Raw genomic sequence first — 20,937 nt, forward strand, 5'->3', positions numbered from 1 at the left:
AGTGCACACTCTGCCAAAGGAAACCCACGAGGATGTGTTCTGGGTTTGAAACTGTGCCACCCTCTTTGTACACCTACAGGATTTTGCCAGCTTATTGCAGAGAGTTGTACACGTAAAACAAGATTAGCGTGCCTGCTGCAGATGGCAAGGAGAGATTGGAATTTCACACGTCTGCATGTAGTTGTGTGCTATTTAGATGCCGTGGTGTTGATTTGCATATTGGATCAGCGCTGGAAGTGTGCAGAGAACCAGCAGGATGTGTTGGCTTATTAGGTGACTAAAAGGGAGCCCTTTCATAGATTCTCTCCCAATCTTTGTTGTTACTGTGCGTGTGTCTGTGTCTGTGTTTTAAGTGTCTGTGTTGATAATTAGCTGGCGTACACCCTAGTCTTAATAATCTCAGCCTTAATTGCATAAAAGAGAGCGTTGCCTTTAGGCGACTTTCGAGCTGGGCTCCAGCAGAGCGTGCATACTCTATCAGCTCCTGTTGTCTTGCCGGGGTGCTAACGATACACTCTACCACAGAGCAGGATTAAACACAAGAGATCTTTGAGCATCTGCTGTGTGTGTGTGGCTGTGTGTGTGTGTGTGTGTGTGTGTGTGTGTGTGTCTGTCTGTATGTGTGTGTATCTGTGTGGGGATGCATATCTGATAATACCATTAAAAGGAGATTGGATTTGTTTGATCATAGCATGACAAGTCATTACCACTTCACAATTATAGATTTTCTCATCATTTTCAATGCCACCATGGTTGTGTTGCCTCATAATAGAAGCATTGAGCGCCATTGGACTATGCAAAACTCCTCCAGTTCACGAAGCACTCCAGCTCTTTCATATTCACCACTGCTTCCCCCAATCACCTTTCCTTGGGAGATTTCCCTCACGACTCGATCGTCTTACTTGCCCTCCTTTGCACCCCCCCCATCTCTCCCCTCCTCCACAGCCCCCCCCTCCCCTCCGCTCCACCTCCTCCTCTGGGTTCTAATTAATGAGTAAAGAATTGTGGGTACGCCATCAGAGAGCACCTTGGCGCCTCCTCTCGGTCTCAGTTCCTCCTCTCAGGGTGAGCGCAGAGGAACTCTTCATCTACGCCGCCTGTGCCTCGCTCATGCCAATGTTCTCCCCTCCTTATGTGCTCTTTATGCTGAGGGGCTGAAGTCCCTGTTGTTTCGGCCGTGAAGTTTGCCCCATGCCCCGTATATCTGTTCAGATCCGCTCATAAACGCACTCTTAAGACTGCCAGGCAATCCTGTGGCTGAATCACCAAAGCAGATTTATCGTTGGAGATTTTTATTTTATTACAAGGGACAATTACTGCACATTTTAAGAATATTCCCTGAACATTAACATGTACGTTTCTGTTGAGCGACTCCGTTTAATTTAGCTGTTTCATTTCTCTGAGACAGACTAAGACTGTTCACATCACATTTTAATACACAATCATTGTCTGAACTGAAAAAGAAACACTTGTAATGAAGGCTGTGCACTGCATGATTTAGTTCCCCAGTGATGGCCTACAGGGCTCTGCAAGGATGTGAGTCTTTGCCCCTAAGCCTGGGGACTGGCTTGCTTTCAAATGTTGTGGAAAAGGCACAGCCGTCACATTCCCAGCATGCTTTCCTCCTGTGTGGAACATGGATAGAGTCATGGGAGAGCGGCATCTCAGGGTATCAGTATTGGTGTTTATGTCTCTACACTCACCACAGCTGCCAATCAAGTGTCAGTGGAAGTAGAATTATGCAGGAAAAATGTCTTGATTAAAGCTTTGCCCACATGATGGAATACACAAAGACATGAACTGATTCTGAACAGACACACAATATTGCCATACATCACACTAACACAGTTGTATCCCTGTGATGTTTTATTAACTTCATTTTGACTGGGTAGAGCTGGATATAGGCATGCTGATGGGGGGAAAACAGGTTGTGGCTCTCCCTGTAGTGAAAAAAGCGGCTCATACATCTGATGTGTTTGTTTATCTCTGCTGGTGCTCACTCTTTCATTTCATTTCATTCTTTTTTTCTCTCTCTCTGCCGCACACCTTCTGTACATCCTCTCCCTCAGCCTCTGAGGAGAACACTCTGCAGAAGTTATTGGCTCTCATAAAAATGCTAAAACCTACTTTAACAAATGTGGGCAACTCTTAATAAGGGTGATAAAAAAAAGTCCTCGGCTCTAAGTATCAAAAGCTCTGTAAAAGCACATCCGTAGCTATAGGCTCTCCTCAAGCAAAGAACAGTATATAACGTTATAGTCCTTAACGCACGTATAGAGTGTATAATCAGATTATGACGGGACGGCTTTTTTAGCCACTGTTATATTAAGCTACTGAGTGATTCAATCCCCATGTGAGCGGCTGTATAATGATGAGGGTGTAGAGCGCTGCTTAGGGCTTATATCTTCCTGAATGCTTTAGAGGAGAACAGCATACCTCAAAGCTGGTTGGATCCCTTCAGTCGGTACACCCTCCACCGTCTTTCTTGTTTTTTTTTTAATACGTAATACAAGCAGCTCTACTTTATCCATTTATTCCACGACTAACGCATGGGTCGATATTACAGCCCGGTTCAGAAACGCAGGAACTGAATCTCACCGAACTTGTTCTGGTCTATCCCTCTCAGGCTTTCTTATGTTAAGAACCATGCCGTTAAAAGGTTAATGCATTTGGTGGAGGGCAAGTAGCGGAGAGTCCAGCACACCGCCTGACCCGATGGGAAGGGGACTAAGCCGTGAAGAGACTGCGATGCGTCTCCTACTGGGCCTAATGGGGCCCTGAAACGAGCCCTGGTGCAGGAGGCAGAGTGCCCCCACTGAGAGAGAGAAAGGAAAGGGAGACGTGACCAGCAGCTGAGTAGTGTGATGGGCTGAACAGACTTGAGAGAAACGTGTGGCCATTACGCAAAGAGAGCTGTACCATGCGTTTGGGAGTGACAGATTTTGGGGCAGTTGACGTGGCTGTTTATAGGTGTATATGGGTGTCTGTGTGTGCATATGTGTTTGTATGTGTGTATAGATGTTTGTACATGTGTGTTTGTGAGTGTGTGTGCATGCGTGTGTGTGTGTGTGTGTGTGTGTTTGCGTGTGTGTGTTTTAGGCACATAATAAATCCTCATTGACTGCAATTGTTCAGTGAATAATGGTTTCCATTTGTCATCCAAAACAAGAGCTAAATTAGCTGTTGGTGCCCAATGTTTGGCTGCAAGGGTTTTTGTGAAAGGGAGAATTTAAAAGCCTTGTAATATGGTTGAAATTGGAGGGGGAAACAGTACATGTCATTCCGAATGGAGGGAAGAGTATTCAAATATATCTTTTGTGCTGGAAAAGGCTCGTCAGGAAAAAGAATGCTGCTCCAACTGAGTCAGAACACAGATTGGCTGCAAGGGGTCCATCCATTATGCGCTTAGATCCACCGATCGGAGGCTTTGTTCGATGCACCACATATTGTAAGCAAAAACACACACACACATACAAACACACACACACACACACAAACACACACACACAGAGACTCACTCAAACACAAATAGAACTCTCCCTTTTGTTCTCACTCGCTCTCTATCTATACACACACACACGCACACATACTACACACATGCGCACACACAAATTCATGGGATGCATTGTTTCTTCCTGCCAGACAGCCCATTCTCAGATCATCTCAGCTCAGATGAAACGTCCCGGCCTGCTCTGATTATCCTCAAGCCAGGAAAAGAAAACGTGAAAAAGAGGGATAAAAAGAAAGATAAAAAGACGTATGCGATAGAGAGGCTGGAATTAAACTGCTTAATTATGCATCCTTCTCACATTAATTTTGCATGATTTGGGAACTAACATTGTCAATTATTCAGCCCCGCAAAATGTAGGAAAAGTTCTCTGCTGGAGGAGGCAGGCAGAGGGATTGAACGGAACAATATGACTCTGCATCAAGCACCTCAGCTTCAATCAAATTGGATTCTCTTTCACACTCTCTTCCCTTCTCCCATTCCCCCCCCCTCTCTCTCTCTCTCTCTCTCTCTCTCTCTCTACCCCTCTCCTTCAGTCCTCCCCTGTTCTCTCCTCCCTCCATCTCTCTCTCTCTCTCTCTCTACCCCTCTCTTTCAGTCCTCCCCTGTTCTCTCCTCCCTCCATCTCTCTCTCTCTCTCTCTACCCCTCTCCTTCAGTCCTCCCCTGTTCTCTCCTCCCTCCATCTCTCTCTCTCTCTCTCTCTACCCCTCTCTTTCAGTCCTCCCCTGTTCTCTCCTCCCTCCATCTCTCTCTCTCTCTCTCTCTACCCCTCTCCTTCAGTCCTCCCCTGTTCTCTCCTCCCTCCATCTCTCTTTCTCTCTGCATTGTCATTAAGGGCTAAATGGCATGTGAGGTTCGGAGCTGTTTGCTGGGCATAATTACCTGCTGAAATGTTAATGGGGGGAGCAGAGGAAGCTGTTCGCCGGGAATGGGCTAAATGGTGCAGAAGGGACCGAAGAAACACATCGGTGCACAGGCAGTTCACACACACACACACACACATACACACACACACACACACACACACACACCAGTGGGGATCAGATTCAGGGTCCACTGTGTGTGTGTGTGTCTGTGTGTTTGTTTGTGAGTGTGTGTGTGTGTGTGTGTGTGTGTGTGTGTGTGTGTGTGTGTGTGTGTGAACCACTGAACTCATATGAGGAATATCAGTGAACGTGCCTGTCACTGAGTACTCCTCTTGTACTGTCATACATGCATGGATGTGTGTGTGTGTGTGTGTGTGTGTGTGTGTGTGTGTGTGTGTGTGTGTGTGTGTGGTGTTGCATTCGGAATAAGACACACAGTAGAAAGAGCATGGACACAGCATTTACCTTGAAAAAAAGACGTTTTTGATTTAATAATGAACATTCATTATGGGATAGATTTGCTATTATGCTAGCATGCTAATGTCACCTGAACAAATATCACACAAAGGAGGTCTACGGAGGCCCAGGTCCACAGACTCAGTCTCTTCACACTCTCATCAGTCTCTGCACATCCCTGTAATCTCCCCCCGCTCCTTCTCACCCAGCCTACGAGAGTGATAAAGTGAACAATCAATAACAGTCCTCCCAAGTTTGGCAGATGCAGTGGCGGCACGCTCTATTTGCATCAGGACTAATAGTGCTGGGGAACAACAACGACCCCAGGCACTCAGACACACTGTTGTCTCTTTTCCCTGGTTCTCCCATCATGCAACGGGCCATCAGTGGTAGTCACCCTGCACATAGAATTCCAATGGCGGGGCCTATTCAGAGAGACAGGCTCCTTTGACACTGTTGGGGATGGGCAGGGGCGGGGGTGGGTGGGGGTGCAGTGTTCTCTTGGATGTGGGGGTCAGCCAGGTGCCTCCACTGGGTTTGGCCCTGTGTTTCGCTTCACGTTTCCTGGGCAGAGATCCGTCTGCTTGCAGAGCAGTCCTCTAGAACAAAGACTCTGACCCTGGCCAAGAGAGCCTGGCCCCAGTGTCTGGCTCGCATAGCTGAGACACACACATACAAGTACGCACGCACACACACACACACACACACACACACACACACACACACACACACACACACACACACACACACACACACACAGAGATGGCCTGAGAGCTCGCGAGGTGAGACCGCCACTCCCGCGAGGGTCTTGGCCTGTCATCTGACGGCGGCCCACAATTGCAGCGGCAGATGCCCCGGCTTCCGGGAGCCAAACAGATGGAAGGGGCCGGAGCGAATAAGGGCGCGGATAAGAATCTCCTGGCTGGGCCCCGCCGAGGCAGCCCAGGGCCCTGGCTGTCAGACCGCTATGTTTTTTAGATAAATTAACACAGCAGGAAGGAAAACAATTGGCACTTTGCTGAGGGCCTGGAACAGCTTGCAGCAGGACAGGATGGGGAACAAAAGGCAGAAGCAAAAAAAAAAAAGAGGGAAGAGAGAGGGAGAAAGGGAGAGAGGGAGATGACTTCCTGGACTGTCACCAAGCTTAATCTCTCACCCTGCGCCCAGCAAGGCAACAGGGAGGACTGCCAAGGCAGGCCAGCATATTAGGGGAAAGTGAGCGGGATAAACCACGGGATGCTAAGGGATGTGAGGGCTGGGGAACACAGGGGGGGGGGGGGGGGGGGGTGGGGGGGGGGGGGGGGGGGGGGGGGTGGAGCTTCTGCAAGGTGCCTCCAAAGAGATGATCAGCAGAGCACAGGGTCATTATTAGATAATGGATGACATGGAGCCACAGGATAAAGCCCTGATGCTGCTGTTTTTATGCACACACACACACACACACACACACACACACACACACACACGCACACACACACATGCACACACATTTATCCATACACACACACATACATACACACATTTTTGTTTGGGTTTTGCAGACGTTTAACAGTTGATGGCCCATGTTCTGACTCTTTTCTGACTGGCTTAATCTTTTGATGTGCTTCTCACTCCAAACACTGGCCGCTCCTTATGTGCGTGTGGGGTGGGGTTGTGTGTGTGGAAGAGTTCCCCTTCAAAAGCTCCCTGCTGTAGACTGCTGACACCAACACTGCCCTTTATTAGTCCAGCAGAGGTAATACGAGAAGCAGGAGGTCCTGAATGTCCCCCAACACCCTTGCTAACCCCTCTCTAAAGGAATGACACACACACACACACGCACACACACTCACACACACTCACACACACACACACACATACACACACACACTCCATGTGGGCACACACACATACAAAACACACACATACTTGAAAACACATCCACACTCACACATGCAAACTTGTAAAACACACACACATAGAAACCTCAACATAGATCGTAAACACACACACACACACACACACACACACACTCACACACACACACACACACACACACGCACACGCACACACTTCGAGGTGCTCATGCTAAGGCTGATGGTAATGGGCCGGAGTGGTGTGGAGAGGGTGCTTACCGTGGGTAATTTAAGAGCGGGAGGTGAAGTGTGTGTGGTGGGGTGGGTGGTGGTGGTGGTGGTGTGTGTGGGTGGTGTGGGGGGGTACAGACAGATGGGATTGGGGGCAAAGAGGAGCCTCGGGAGGGCAGCTGTAATTAGACAGAAGGGCCCTCCTGAGTGGGGAGATGGAACTCTGCCACCTCCCTCCCGCTCCGCCTCCAGCTGCATCCATGGGGATCCCAGCCGCCACCCTCTGACATCACCCACTCGCCCACCGCACGGACGAATGACGGTAGGACCCCACACTTCACAGGCTTCAACTTCAACTTACACATCCCAGGCCAAACAGAAATTAACTCAAGTGTCTTTAAACTCTTGGGACGAGTCTCTAAAATACCCTGTAGAAATCACACAATACTTCCCACAGTGTACTGCAAGGGTGGGCCGTACAAGGTGGACCAGGTACATAAATAACTTGCCTTCAGTCTGTATTGTGCTGTAATAGGTGGTAAAAGGGAGTGATTGTGTTGTGGTATCCAATGCTAGACAGGGCTGAAACGGCAGCGAGCGCCATCCTCACTCCCACTTCACTGTCCATATCATCTCATCACTCTGAAAACCCAATATGGGCTCGTGTTCACACCCTCCCACTGGGGAGTCAGTCGGAGGAGCGCACCGAGGCGTGTCTGCTCTCGCTCGGCATGCTTGTCTGGCTGGGTGCTGGGGGTGAGCGTGTGTGTTTGGGGGGTGGTAATGAGGGGTGAGTGGCGGCCGTCTCGCAGGGTGTGTGTGTGTGTGTGTGTGTGTGTGTGTGTGTGTGTGTGTGTGAGAGTAGTGATGAGACTCCAACAAACGTGCCTCCCTGTACAACGATCCTTCACTGCAGCCTTCATCTTGGCATGAGGAGGTTTGATCTGTGGCCACAGAGGAGTCTGCCTCCGCCTGCTGCATGTAAATTCCCACCCATATTGTGTGTGTGTGTGTGTGTGTGTGTGTGTTTGTGTCTGTGTCTGTGTCGTCTGTGTCTGTGTCGTCTGTGTCTGTGTCTGTGTCTGTGTCTGTGTCTGTGTGTGTGCCGACCTGGTCGTATATGTGTTCATTTGTGTGACGGGGAGAGATGAGGAAATGTGTTTATAGAGCATTAGTCTGGTGTTGGTTCCTGCACCACACTGCACTCTAAAAACCTGAAGCCTCTCAAATCTCCCGAGGCCGTAGCTTGTGGTAATGCTGATAGGATGGGCTCTATAATCAAACCTGGAGTCATGCTCAACATTAGCATTACTTCTGTTTCCTTTCCAAAGCAATTGTGCCTTGCCGCACTCCACTAAAAGGGAGCCTATATATAGACATCTATTCTATGAAAAGAATGCCTGTCTATCCATTTGAGGGAAATAGCAGAATGAATGAAAAGAACCCTGCCATTAAACATGGATCTGGAATGGGCCCTGTATGTTGAGGAAAGCGAGAACTTTGACTATGCAAATGAGAGGCATGGTCACACTTCTTGAAGCCATGACATGGTTGACAATTTTACACTTGACTATAATTGCCTTTCAGAAGTGCAAAAGATCGTTTTCCCCTTACTCTGAAGAGTGTAATTTTTAAGTGCAGACATTAAAGATTGAAGGGCCACGTAATTAGCAGCATGTCATGTATCGAGAGCATTTCAGTCCATGTGCTAAAAGTTTTTATTGGCAGTGAGCGGTCGAAACGTCTTTGGTCGTGTAAAAGCCTGGGAGAGTACATTTACATCCAACGCCCTAGACTTGTTTGTGTATGTGTGGTGCTGTTGTTGTTGTTGTTGTGTGTGTGTGTGTGTGTGTGTGTGTGTGTGTGTGTGTGTGTGTGTTTGTTTGTCTGTCTGTGTGTGAGACAGAGTGTGTGTGTGAGGGTGGGAAATAGAGAGCATGTGTGTGACCAAAAGAGATAGACAGACACAGAGAGTGAGAGAGGAGAGAGCAAGAGAGAAAGAGAAAGAGAGAAAGAGAAAGAGAGAAAGAGGTCTCCGACACTCTCAGGCTAGAGCTACTCTAAGAGCATGTAGATTTCCCTGGCCTGCAGTCCCCACCCGTCGGTCTTCGCTTTGAAGGATGCCTGGTGCTTTGGCCGCCACAGTGTGTGAAACGGGAGGGAAGATGAACTGTGTGTGCTAACACTGCTAAACAAATCTCCGCTTGTTTGCCCAGGATGGGCTCCCCCCTCCATCCCAGGCAAAAGACTGATGGGAGGCACGGGGACCCAACTTATTAACGCCGTGCCGATCGAACAATTAAATGTCATCTGCAATTACTCCAGAGCAAAGTGAGGGGCTGTCACGGCCACCTCTCTCCTTCTTCACGTCTCTCTCTCTCTCTCTTTCTCTCTCTCTCTCTCTCTCTCAATCCATCACGGGCTCCCCCATTCTCTCTATCAACCTGTCTCTCTCCATGTCTCCCCTAAGGCTCTCTCTCTCCTCTTTCACTTTCTCCCTCCTCAGGTTTGTCTCTTTCTTCCCATCCCTCTCTCTCGCCACCCTCCCTCTCCATCCTCTATCTCCCCCCTCCATCTCTCCTTCACTCTGGGGGTGTTTATCGCAAAGACGGCACAGCATGAATATCATGCCAGCCTGATCATGGCCAAGATCCAGAAAGCGAGAGAGAGTGAGAGAAAGAGAAAGAGAGAGAGAGAGAGAGACCAATGACCTTCCACGTCAAACTCCTCCATAGAGACATCCATCTCCTTATCTCCCGGTGCCATCAGTGACTGACCTTGTCACTGGAGCCATTGCCATACAGTAAAATAAACAGTTCCACAAAAAAAAAACAGCACGCGGGAGATGCACGTTACGAAGCTCTTCATTCCCGACAAACATGCTATGCGGAAGGTGTCCTACTTCTTTGAAAAAAAAGAGAGAGATTTCTATGAGATTTGTGGCACCGGTAGAACTAAACATTCCCACAGGGCATCACTCCTACTCGGAGCAGTTAGAGCACAACAACAGCGGCATAAGAGCGTAAAAATAGGAGAGTCTGCTTGTAGGAGTATAGCCCTAAACAGGGATGGGGATGTTGAAGATGTTTTTGTCACATCACAGGGGTGCATGTGCAAAGGCTTGGCTGGGTGAAAGAGAGCCAAGGAGGGCTTTGAGGTGTCTGTGTGTGTGTGCGTGTGTGTGTGCGTGTGTGCGTGTGTGTGTGTGTGTGTGTGTGTGTGTGTTTGTGTGTTTATTGATGTGTGAATCCCCCCCCTCACACACACACACCTTGTACTTACCTTTTTCACTTTCACACTTTAAGCCCTGCGACTCTTCGCTCTCACACTTTAAGCCCTGAGAGTCTTTCCTCTCTGTATGCAAATGCCAGGAGCTTGTGACCCCCCCCCCCCCTCATCCTCCCTCTCCCTGTGAGAATGAGCTCTGTGATATAATGCTCTCACTCCTATAATCAAGTTTGGTCTCAGTGATCTGCGATCAGTGTGTTCACAGTGGATTCAGTGACACCCTTCATTTCTTTACCTCCCCATACTCTCACCACGCTCACACATAAAACTACTTCTATCTCTCATTCTCTCTTTCATTATCTCTCTCTCTCTCTCTGTCTCTCTCTCTCTCTCTCCTTCCTTCTCTCTTTCTGTTACAGAGGTGAGTGTGGAAGACGGGTGCAGGCACTGTGTCAAATGGCATTAGCCGGTGTGTTCTGTTCAGCAACAGCAGCAGCAGTGGCTGCCAGAGCAACAGTAGCAGCAGCAGTGTGCTTTAGCCACGCCACAGATTAGCCGCTCCTCCAGGGCTGCGCGGAGCTGGGAGGGAGGTGATAGTGCGCCCGAGCCCGCCGGCGGACACGGAGAGGGCGGACAGCAGCGTGAGAGAGTCCCCCCCCCCCCCCCCTCGCCTCCGCCGCAGGGGGACCACATCGAGCAGGAGAGGGACGTGTGGGCGGCTCCAGGCACCAGCCACATGAAAAACCCCAGCAGAGCCCGAATCTCTCTCTCCCATAACAGCCTTAGCACATTATGAATGGATTAAGCCCAGTCATTTAAGATTTCTTCCCCCATGCCCAAATTGGGGTAAAAGGCACATAGTACAATCACACACACACACACACACACACACACACACACACACACACACACACACACACACACACACACACACACACACACACACACACACATATACTTACTCTCACTCTCTGTCACTCACTCTTCCTCTCTCTCACACACACACACACACACACACGCACACACACACACTGAAATCTGTCCCACTGCCCTCCTCTCATAGTAAAAAACTTCACTGCCCTACATTTGCCTGCAACAACACCAGCTCATCAGGCCCAGTGTCCTGTAATTGAGATTTCAAAAATTATTCTAATGAGATGTAAAGAATTCTATTCTGGCCTTTATTAAATTCACATTGAAAGACCCCTTTTTTAATTAGCCTTTAATTAGCATCACCACCAGCCCCGTGTAGCCTTTTCCAGCTCTACATCTCAGAGACTACACTTGGTTTATTTATCAATTAGTCTTGCATAAAAGTGTCGAATATTAATGTTACTGAGTGAGAGATGAAGCCATTTTTGTTTGGTCATTAGTTGGGGGGGGGGGGGCCGCCACATCTTTTCATCTGAATCAGTGCATTCAATCAGAATGGACTTTAATGACAGGCTTGTGCCATTGTTTTAATTCACCCATGTGCTCCTTCACATCAAAATGCCTCCTCTTCTAAGCCACTTTTAGTGTTTCTCTAGCTAATTATTTGTGTGCTTATCTCTGCACACACGCTGTTTTTACCATCTACCTCAAAGATTCCTTTAGCCTACTGAAGTTTTTTTTTATCACAAACTTACATTTTTGTACTTGAAGATCTAGATGAGTGAACTTTCCATTTTGAAAAAAATATCGTTTTCTTTTGACAAGCATGCATTGACTTGCATTAGCTTTTCCCTGTTAGCAAACAATCTTTTTTTTTTTTTTTTTACCACATTTCTCCATCTCCCCCTCACTTTTTGGTTAACTGAATTGATTTCAATTATCCGCTTGTCTTCGCGTATTCATTTCGAGATTGTGAAATGGCACATAAACCCAAACGGCGACCGGTGCATGAAAACCCTCAGCAACCACCCAACGCTTAGGAAGAGGCTTTCTGTTCTTGCGCCATTAAACCTCTCTGCCTCCCCGTGTGCTTAATGTTCATGTCAGTCTGAATGTGTGGCTGTGATGTTCCCCTCACACCACTTCATTACGGCCCCTCCGTGAACATGTCTCTCAGATGTTAGGCAGCCTACCTTTGATCATAACCGAGGGATTTGTTGGATCAAACCGAGCACAGTCCCCGGAAAGAGGAAAAAAGAGAAAGAAATGATGGAGGGGGGGGGGGGGGGGGAGAAAAAAAAAGCTGCCAATGAAGATACTTTGAATCGCTCAGCCAGTGCGTCTCACTTGGGGAGAGAGAGAGAGAGAGAGAGAGAGAGAGAGAGGGAGAGAGAGAGTGAGAGCGAGAAAAGGAGAAAGAGAGAGAGGAAGAGTGTGGAGCTTTTGAGTGACGGAGAGCTAAAGCAATTGATGTGGCCAAGCTCAAGGGCTCAGTGGGTGTGTGTGTGTGTGTGTGTGTGTGTGTGTGTGTTTCCCTATGTGTTGCCGTGTGACCGCCCTCTGCTCTTCCTCTTCTTCTCCCTCACCTGCCTGGTGAAAGAGCCTTCATTTGTGAGGCAGAGCAGGGGAGTGTTGCATGAAAGCATATGCGCTATATTAGCTGCCTCTCACACACCCGGCTGTTCCAGTCGCCCAGTGTCCCCCCTCTCAGGGGACGGGGCTGTGTTTGTGTCACTCAACACGGTTCCATTTCACCTTCCTTCACGGCTTAGCGCTATTTGTGTGTTTATTTAACCGCTGTTGTTTATGGAGGTGTGATTTATGGATGTATTACCTGCTGTAAATGCCAAGAACATCAGGTTTATTTTGCATTCTCTGTCTGTTGCACATAAACATGAACACACACACACACACATGCACACACTAACACACACACACCACCACTTTACAACTATGTACACATACACACACACACACACACACACAAATGCACACACTAACACACACACCACCACTTTACAACTATGTACACACACACACACACACACATGCAAACACACACACACATGCACACACACACACACACACACACACACACACACACACACATGTGCACTCACATCAGGCAAAGGTGAGTCCATTAGTTTCATAAGCAGTCATTAACAAGGGTCAGGTCCATAAATAACAGCACTTGCTTTTGACTGCAGTCAGGGGCCCTCTGGAGTCTCCTGCTACTGTGTGTGCATTAAAACCCAGTGAAATATGGCATGTTTGCATTGCCCTGGGGATTAAGGCCATGACACGGAGAGGAAACGAAAACCACAGAGAAAGAAAAAGGGGTAAGATGATAGAGAGAGACAGAGAGAGAGAGAGAGAAAGAGAGATACCTAAGATAGGAAGACAGAACCTCTGGGATGATACATCCGTGATTGTATAACATCAGTGGGGAAACGAGATCAGTGGGGAAAGTTACCGGTAAAAGAGCAAATCGGTCCCACATATACATTTCTATATGACATTTGATGCTTTATGTTGCACTATGCTGCTTGGCAACTTGTGATGAAGCACATTGGTTAGCAGTGGCATGCAACAGCTCTGACAATAACAGCAAACATGGAGCCCGTGCCTCTGAATTTATGACTACAATCAGGAAGTGTAATTAAGAGGCTCCAAACGTGGTATGTAAATGAGTGTCAGTCACGTCAATGAGCATAATTAAAGAAGAATCCTGCCGGCCTGCTGAGATCCTCCAAACAATTAGCCTGAGGTAAAATGGGTTATCACCTGCACCCCTGGGACTCAGAGAAGTGTCAGTGCTGCTCTACTGGATTTCTCGCTCAACTGGCTTTAACATTTTGTGTTTTTTCATTGTGTTTGTTCCTGGACACAATGCCGATGTATCTCTTTTGCAAATGGGTTTATAAGATAAATTCAGCTGCCTTGCCTTGGAATATGACCTTTTTAAGCTGATTATCTGAATATTCATTCTGAATTTATAATATCTGCATTGTGTATTTCTTGTTTGACCTGCAGCGTAACAACATAATCCCTGCGGTGTTTGATTCTATGGTTCTTCAAAATGCAAATACATCTCTGTCACAGACCTCCCCTGTTGATGTATTTCATATAACTGATGATGTGCTTGTGCTACTTGACCCATTCTATCTCGCTGTCATACCCACTTCACTCATAAACAAAAACATCAGTCTCAAGAGATGACGAGCAAACAGGAAATCTGACACCCATTTTTTTTTTTTTTGGTTGTCAGGGGAAGCTGTGGATTGTTATCTCCCCCCCCCCTCCCCTCCCCATGGGTGTTCACTGAGGGTGTTACCCATACCTATGTATGTTGCACCCCTGAGGCCTGGAACCTGTCTCCTTAACAAGAACAGGAAATAGGCCAGCCAAGTCGGCAGCCACTCCTTATTTACCCTGAGCCGAGTCAGACTCACTATTATGTTAATCAATTCTAATGTGCATGGCCCCCTTAAAAAAAAAAACAGAGTACACTTACGAACATGAAGAATCGTGGATAATTAGCGGTGAGGCATTTTGTTTGAACCCCGACGGTTTTCAACTGGGGGATGCAAGAGCGGAAGTCGGTTGATAAACAACCAGCAAACAAACATCGGGGTGGGGGGGTGTGGGGCAAGCCTTTCATCTAGAAAACACACAGAGATAAGTCTTTGGAATAATCAGCGACTGCGTAGCTAAACGTTGGCGCGCTTGCGTGTGGATGCGGTGAATGGGGAGCACTTTCAAAAACCGATTGTTTCCATCAAGTCTGCAGCCAGCGCAGACAGATATGTTGAGTGGAGAATCGGCTTTGACTTTGGAAGTGTTTGTGTGTGTGTTTGTGTGTGTGTGTGTGTGTGTGTGTGTGTGTGTGTGTGTGTGTGTGTAGAACATGATTGTTTGTAGCATGTAGATCTGGGAATTTGTTTAGCATGGATGTTGTGTGTGTGTCGCTGAGTTTTTACTATGTATGTGTGTAGGTATCATTGCTTCCATCTCATTTCACAGCAATTATATTCATCTGGAGTGTGTTTCTTTATCCTCTCATTGTGTTAAAAAAAGAAGCTGTGTGTGTGTGCATGCAGGCATGTGTGTGTCTATGTTTAGCCACTGCTTAGTGTGTTATGAGTGTGTGTGTTTGCAATGTAAATGTGGTTTTGCTATGAATATGGTGTGAGTGTGTATGTGTGTTTGTATGAAAAGATTCTGTCCATCATCAGACATTGTGCATAGATGAGTGTGTGTGCATGTCTGAAGGTGTGATTGTTATTTCCTCAAACAACCTCATTAATAGTATAATTTGCTGTCCCTACCTAAATTAGCATACTTTTGTTCATGTTCGTGTACATATGCACATGTGTATGCACGTGTCTGTGATGTCGTCACGCAGGGGAAGCAAAATGTGTACAAGAGACAATAGCGGATGGATTGCGCACAATTGTAGACGGGCGCTAAATAATTGTGAGTGCAACTCTGCATTATAGTTAATACTTTCCTCATGAGGGCCCCCAAGATAATGTTGTTATTATCCTGACAACAGCACCAATACAATTTTAGTGATCTCACCACATTGGATAGGGATCAACTATTCAGCACAACAGCAGATCAATTATGTTGATCACATGGAGGCACTACACAAAAAATGAAGTATCTACCATAGTGGTCAAAATAGCAGATCAGTTACAAATGAGTCTCATATAACCAACCAAAACCAAATTTCAACCAAAATGACCATATCAATAGCTAGTAAAGGGTGAAGGTCCTTGGAGTTCTGAATAGCAGAGGTTGGCAGCATTCACCCTTGTGCAACATTAAATAGACCAGTATGTATAATAAAAAGTATTTATTTACAAAATAATCGAAGGTAAAACACACAATTCGAGGCGAAAGGGATTCAGGAGGTAGAGGAGTCGTTTAGCAATCGGAAGGTTGCTAGTTCGATACCGACTCCTCCTCACCAAGTGTCGAAGTGTCCTTGAGCAAGACACTGAACCCCCAACTGCTCCCGATGTGCATGTTGGCACCTTAGATAGTAGCCTCTGCCATCGGTGTGTGAATGGGTAGATGTCTGAGGCATTCATCTGCAAAGTGCTTTGAGTGCTCTATGAGTAGAAAAGCGCTATATAAATGCAGTCCATTCACAATATGTAATCTAACTAGATGTACCAAACTAAAGGGGAGTGTGTGCGAGTGTCTGGCTCGGGTGTGCACATGTCGGGTTCATGGGAAGAATGTGTGTGTGTGTGTGTAATTCTTTGTTCTGTCCTCATATGGTCCGTGTGCACGTGTGTGTAGAGTCATAAGCACATGTGTTGGGTCAGAACAAAAGATTGTGTAATGCGGGAACTTTGAGTTTTATCTCTGCGTGTGTGGCATGTCTAAGGTCAACAACTATAAGTATGTGAACCGTTTAAGAAAGAGATGCCATGTTAAGAAAGAAAATGGTGAGTTAGCATGCAAGACCCTGCATCTCTGTGAAGCATAACTAACATTAACTTGGCAAAGCCAACTACTACCATGAAAAGAGATCATAACAATAAAGCTCAATGAATAAACCAAATCAAGACATGTACATTGACAAGAGTAATGCAGTCCTATGCTGATCCATGTACACTGTTATGCTATGCTAGCTAGATGTGCCATTGGCCGGTGAGGAGCCAGGCTGAGGAGAGTTGTGGTTCCGATGTCGGCTGTAGTTGATGCTGTGCGGTGTTTTGTCGTCGTCGTCAGAAACCCGTTGCTCTTTTGTTCAGCTTGCAGAGTTTGCGGGTTGTCTCTGATTTGCTTCGTGTGAGCGTGTGAGCTAGCAGGGTTTTGTTTGTTGTACTTAGCTCGTAAACTTCTTTACCTGGTTAGCCATGCGTTCTTAGCCAATGAGGAATTAAGGGGACGAAATATACTTCTACGACTCCATTACTCCGTGGTCACGCAGTTGTCTCGCTGGACTCGTTTTCATTTCTAGTTCTCCGACGAAAAAAAACAGCGATGTATTTACGGATTGCAAAGACGGATAGTTACCAAATTTGGGAGGTGCACGACAGGCCACGGAGAGGTGCTCGGAGATAAACCATAAATTGGGCTTTAGGCAGGAGCTCGCGTTGGTGCCTGAAGGAAAGGTTCGGAGCAGGAGTCAGAGCTGGGAGGGAGAGCTTGAGAGCAGTGTCTCTGGGGAGGTAAGAGCAAGGGTAAGAATTGCGACGTGGGCTTTTGTTCACCAGGTCAGGTTGTGTAGTTTGGGTGATATCCAGTTACATTACAGTGATTGATTGAGGAGGAGAGGTGTAACTGTCAGCGTGAGTTCCTGATTAAACCACACGTAAATTCCTGATTGAATCACACAATGAAGGAATTCATCCAATTCCAATTGTACCTACAAGCATGTGATCTTTGCATGGGTGTTTTTCTGTTTGTGTGTGTAAAGTTTCAGACTGTGAACTAACTTGTGAACAAACTTGTGCCTGAGCGCCTGGGCTGATTGATCTATTTCAGTATGACTTTAGAATACGCCGTGTCAAAAGAAAGACATGCATTAAATAGGTGGCAGGCCTCCAGGGCATGCACCTTCGGGAGCCAGTCTTGAAATGAGGATTCTTTCATGAACCCCAAAGCCCACCAGATCTACTGATCACATGGAATCCATTCTGTTTGTCCCTATGTGTGTCAGAGCACCGTATACAGCAGTGTTGAGATCTACAAGGCAAAACGGTTGTACCAGACTCCACTGAAACGTCATTACTAGCCTTGGATTTTAGCGGTGACTTTACACTCTCAGATAAGATAGATTGATCTGACAGGAATAGATAACAGAGACGAAAGAGAAAATGAATGTAAATGTAATATACATTTCCTGATGGTTATAGGAGATTTGAGAGATGCCATGCTATCTGCTGTAATAAGGTGAAACCCCAGTGGTATTGGTTTCCTCGCTGGCTCAAAGGGTTCGCTTAGTCTCTGCCTCTTAAGCATATAATAGAGTGGCGAAACAATAACGGTCAAAATAATTGATGGCCTAAAATATTTTAAAATGAGTAAAGAGCAGTGTCTGTGTGTGTGTGTGTGTGGGTGGGTGTGAAATTTGTTGTAGTTCAAACCTTTTAATTGACCTTTAATTGCCCAAGTGGAATCATTGTGGAGCTATTTATTCAGTCTTGCACACACACACAGACACACACAGAATTGTACTCATACACACAGACATACGTGTGTGTGTGTACACACATGAACACATAGATGTAGACATACACAGACGTAGACACACACATGCACGCCCCACTAACCACAACTGAAAAACACAGACACACGCGGGGGTGATCCATCAGCCTGGGACGCCTACGCAAACATGGGCCCAGTGACGCTCCCACCGCGGTGGATTTTATCAATAAGGTAATTTGTCTCCGTGGCGATGTGGCTCTTCGTGTGGTCTCGCCCATTTAGCCTCCATAGCTCTTCCCTGTTATCTTCTCTCCCCCGGCACTTCGTCCAGCAATTAGAGTTGTCGGCGCTTTTTGCCACGTGTAGCCATCGCTCTTCATAAACTCGGCCGGGGTTTTCTCCCCGACGCACAGAAAGTGTGCTCCATGCGCATCTGATCTGATCACAGCAACTTCTTTGACTTTGAAAGCACAGACAAAAGAAGTTCTTCGCACTTCTTTCTCGCCCTTATTTCGTTATGTCCCCGGGGCTCGATGCTTGTTCTTTGCCAGTTTTTCTCTCTCTGCTCAATCAATCATTCCTCTCTTAATTTCGCACCCCCATCCTTCCATCCCACCATTTCTCTCTCTCCAATAAAGTGCTCAGAGAATTGATTAGGTAATAAGCACAACAACTAAGTTATGTGCATAAACACAATATCATCTCGCTGGCACTTTAATATGCTTTCTCCGCCTCTCACTCTTTCATGTTCTCCTCTCTTCCTGTCTCTAAGACACACACACACACACACACACACAACTGTATACTTCAATTAGGCTTTCAAACTGTCTTTAGTTTTCCATTCTACCACACTATCTCTCTCTCTCTCCCTCTACATTTATCTCTTTCTCCCTCCCTCCCTCTCTCCCTTCCTTCCTCCATGTCTCTCTTCCCCTCCTCCCTCTCCCACTCCATTATCTCTCTTGAGCTGAGGGCTGAGAGCTGGCATGGCCACAGTATGAAAGTGGAGCAGCATCAGTGGCATCAGCAGCAGCAGCAGCAGCAGCAGCACCACCAGCAGCAGCAGCTCTCTACACACCCTCCACCACTCCACTCCAGTGAGGATTAGCCCTGGCTCCTTTGGAGGGTGGTGAGTTGCGCTAAAGAGGCTGCCAAACGACAGAACACGGCAGGGGGATTCTTTATTATCTTCTTATTGCTCTGTTTGTGTAATAAACACCTGATTAGAAAACAATGATGCCAGCCAAGGCCTCTTTTGTAGCAGAACACATCTCAATCAAGCTCACTCTTTCTCTCTCTCCCTCTCTCTCTCTCTCTCTTCTCCCTCTCTGCTTCTTTCTTATCTCGTGTCTGTTTAATTTGTATCTGTTTTTAGAACATTCCAGGACACCACTAATTAGGGCAAACTTAAGTTTCTTTAACAAAAGTGGGCAGAAGTTATTTAAGTTCAATTAATTCTCAGACAACAAAGCATAATAATGTGGTCTCTTAACGCGGCTCAGGCGAGTGCAGCTTCATTGTTTTCACACCATTGTGACCTGGGAATCCAGCAGACTCGACAGCTCAGGCTCTGTGTGTGTGTGCGTGTGTGTGTGTGTGTGTGTGTGTGTGTGTGTGTGTGTGTGTGTGATACTACGTGCCTGTGGCATTTCACCTTGCAACGTGTGGTGTGTTTGCAGTGAAAATAGTGTACCTCAGGTACACACACACACACACACACACACACACACACACACACACACACACACACACACACACACACACACACACACACACACACACACACAGTTTGGTAATGGGCAGACTTTCCCTTTATCATTGAGCTGCTTATGCACACATGTCAGAGGGGATATAACACACACACACACACACACACACACACACACACACACACACACACACACACACACACATGTTCTCAGAGGGGAAATAATACACACCTCACACATCCCACTCCCTAAGAAACCTGGATAACAGAAGCCCAAACTAACATTTCTTGGTGGATATAGACTTTAAGGAACTGTTTGCTTTCTGCACATCCATCTATGTGTGTCGGTCTGTCTCTGAAAAAACTTTACCATCATCCATATAATTAACTTAGTAGCGATCTGGCATTTTTTTTCACTTTGAGGTGAATGTATGGTGCTCTATGTAGGACACAGTGTGCGAAGCTGGAGAAGGCATAAGATGGATGAGAGAAGACAGAGAATGGATTGATGAGGACGGATGGGAAATGAGATGTCGAGGGGTGGGGAGGGGGAGAGAGTGAAAGACAGAGAAACTGTAAGATTTAAGAGGTCAGAGAGGTAAGATAAAGAGCCCTGCATTATTGATGCTGAGCTGATCTAACAGGATGTGAGAGAAATGGCTTTACCAGAGCCTATGCACTCCTAAGTGTGTGTTTACGTGTGTGTGTCTGTGCATGTGTGTGTATGTGTGAGTGTGTGTGTGTGTGTGTGTGTGTGAGAAAGAGAGAGAGAGAGGGAGAGAAAGAGACAGAGAGTAGGAAAGGGAGAAGCGTGAAGGAGTGTACACACTGAGATATGTGTGATGCAACTGCATTTGTGTTTGTGGTTGCACATGTGAGTGTGTGTATGAGACAGTGTTTGTGTTTGTGGTTGCACATGTGAGTGTGTGTATGAGACAGTGTTTGTGTTTGTGGTTGCACATGTGAGTGTGTGTATGAGACAGTGTTTGTGTATGTGGTTGCACATGTGAGTGTGTGTATGAGACAGTGTTTGTGTTTGTGGTTGCACATGTGAGTGTGTGTA

The 20,937-nt window shown here is 46.8% G+C and overlaps 1 protein-coding gene across 12 annotated transcripts in view; it reads left to right on the forward strand.

The window, feature by feature from the left end:
* robo2 (roundabout, axon guidance receptor, homolog 2 (Drosophila)) overlaps positions 1 to 20,937 on the forward strand; it is a 362,580-nt gene that overhangs the window by 74,919 nt on the left and 266,724 nt on the right. The window lies entirely within an intron of this gene.

The sequence above is a fragment of the Clupea harengus genome, chromosome 9 (assembly GCF_900700415.2).
Source record: "Clupea harengus chromosome 9, Ch_v2.0.2, whole genome shotgun sequence".
NCBI classification, from domain to species: Eukaryota; Metazoa; Chordata; class Actinopteri; order Clupeiformes; family Clupeidae; genus Clupea; species Clupea harengus.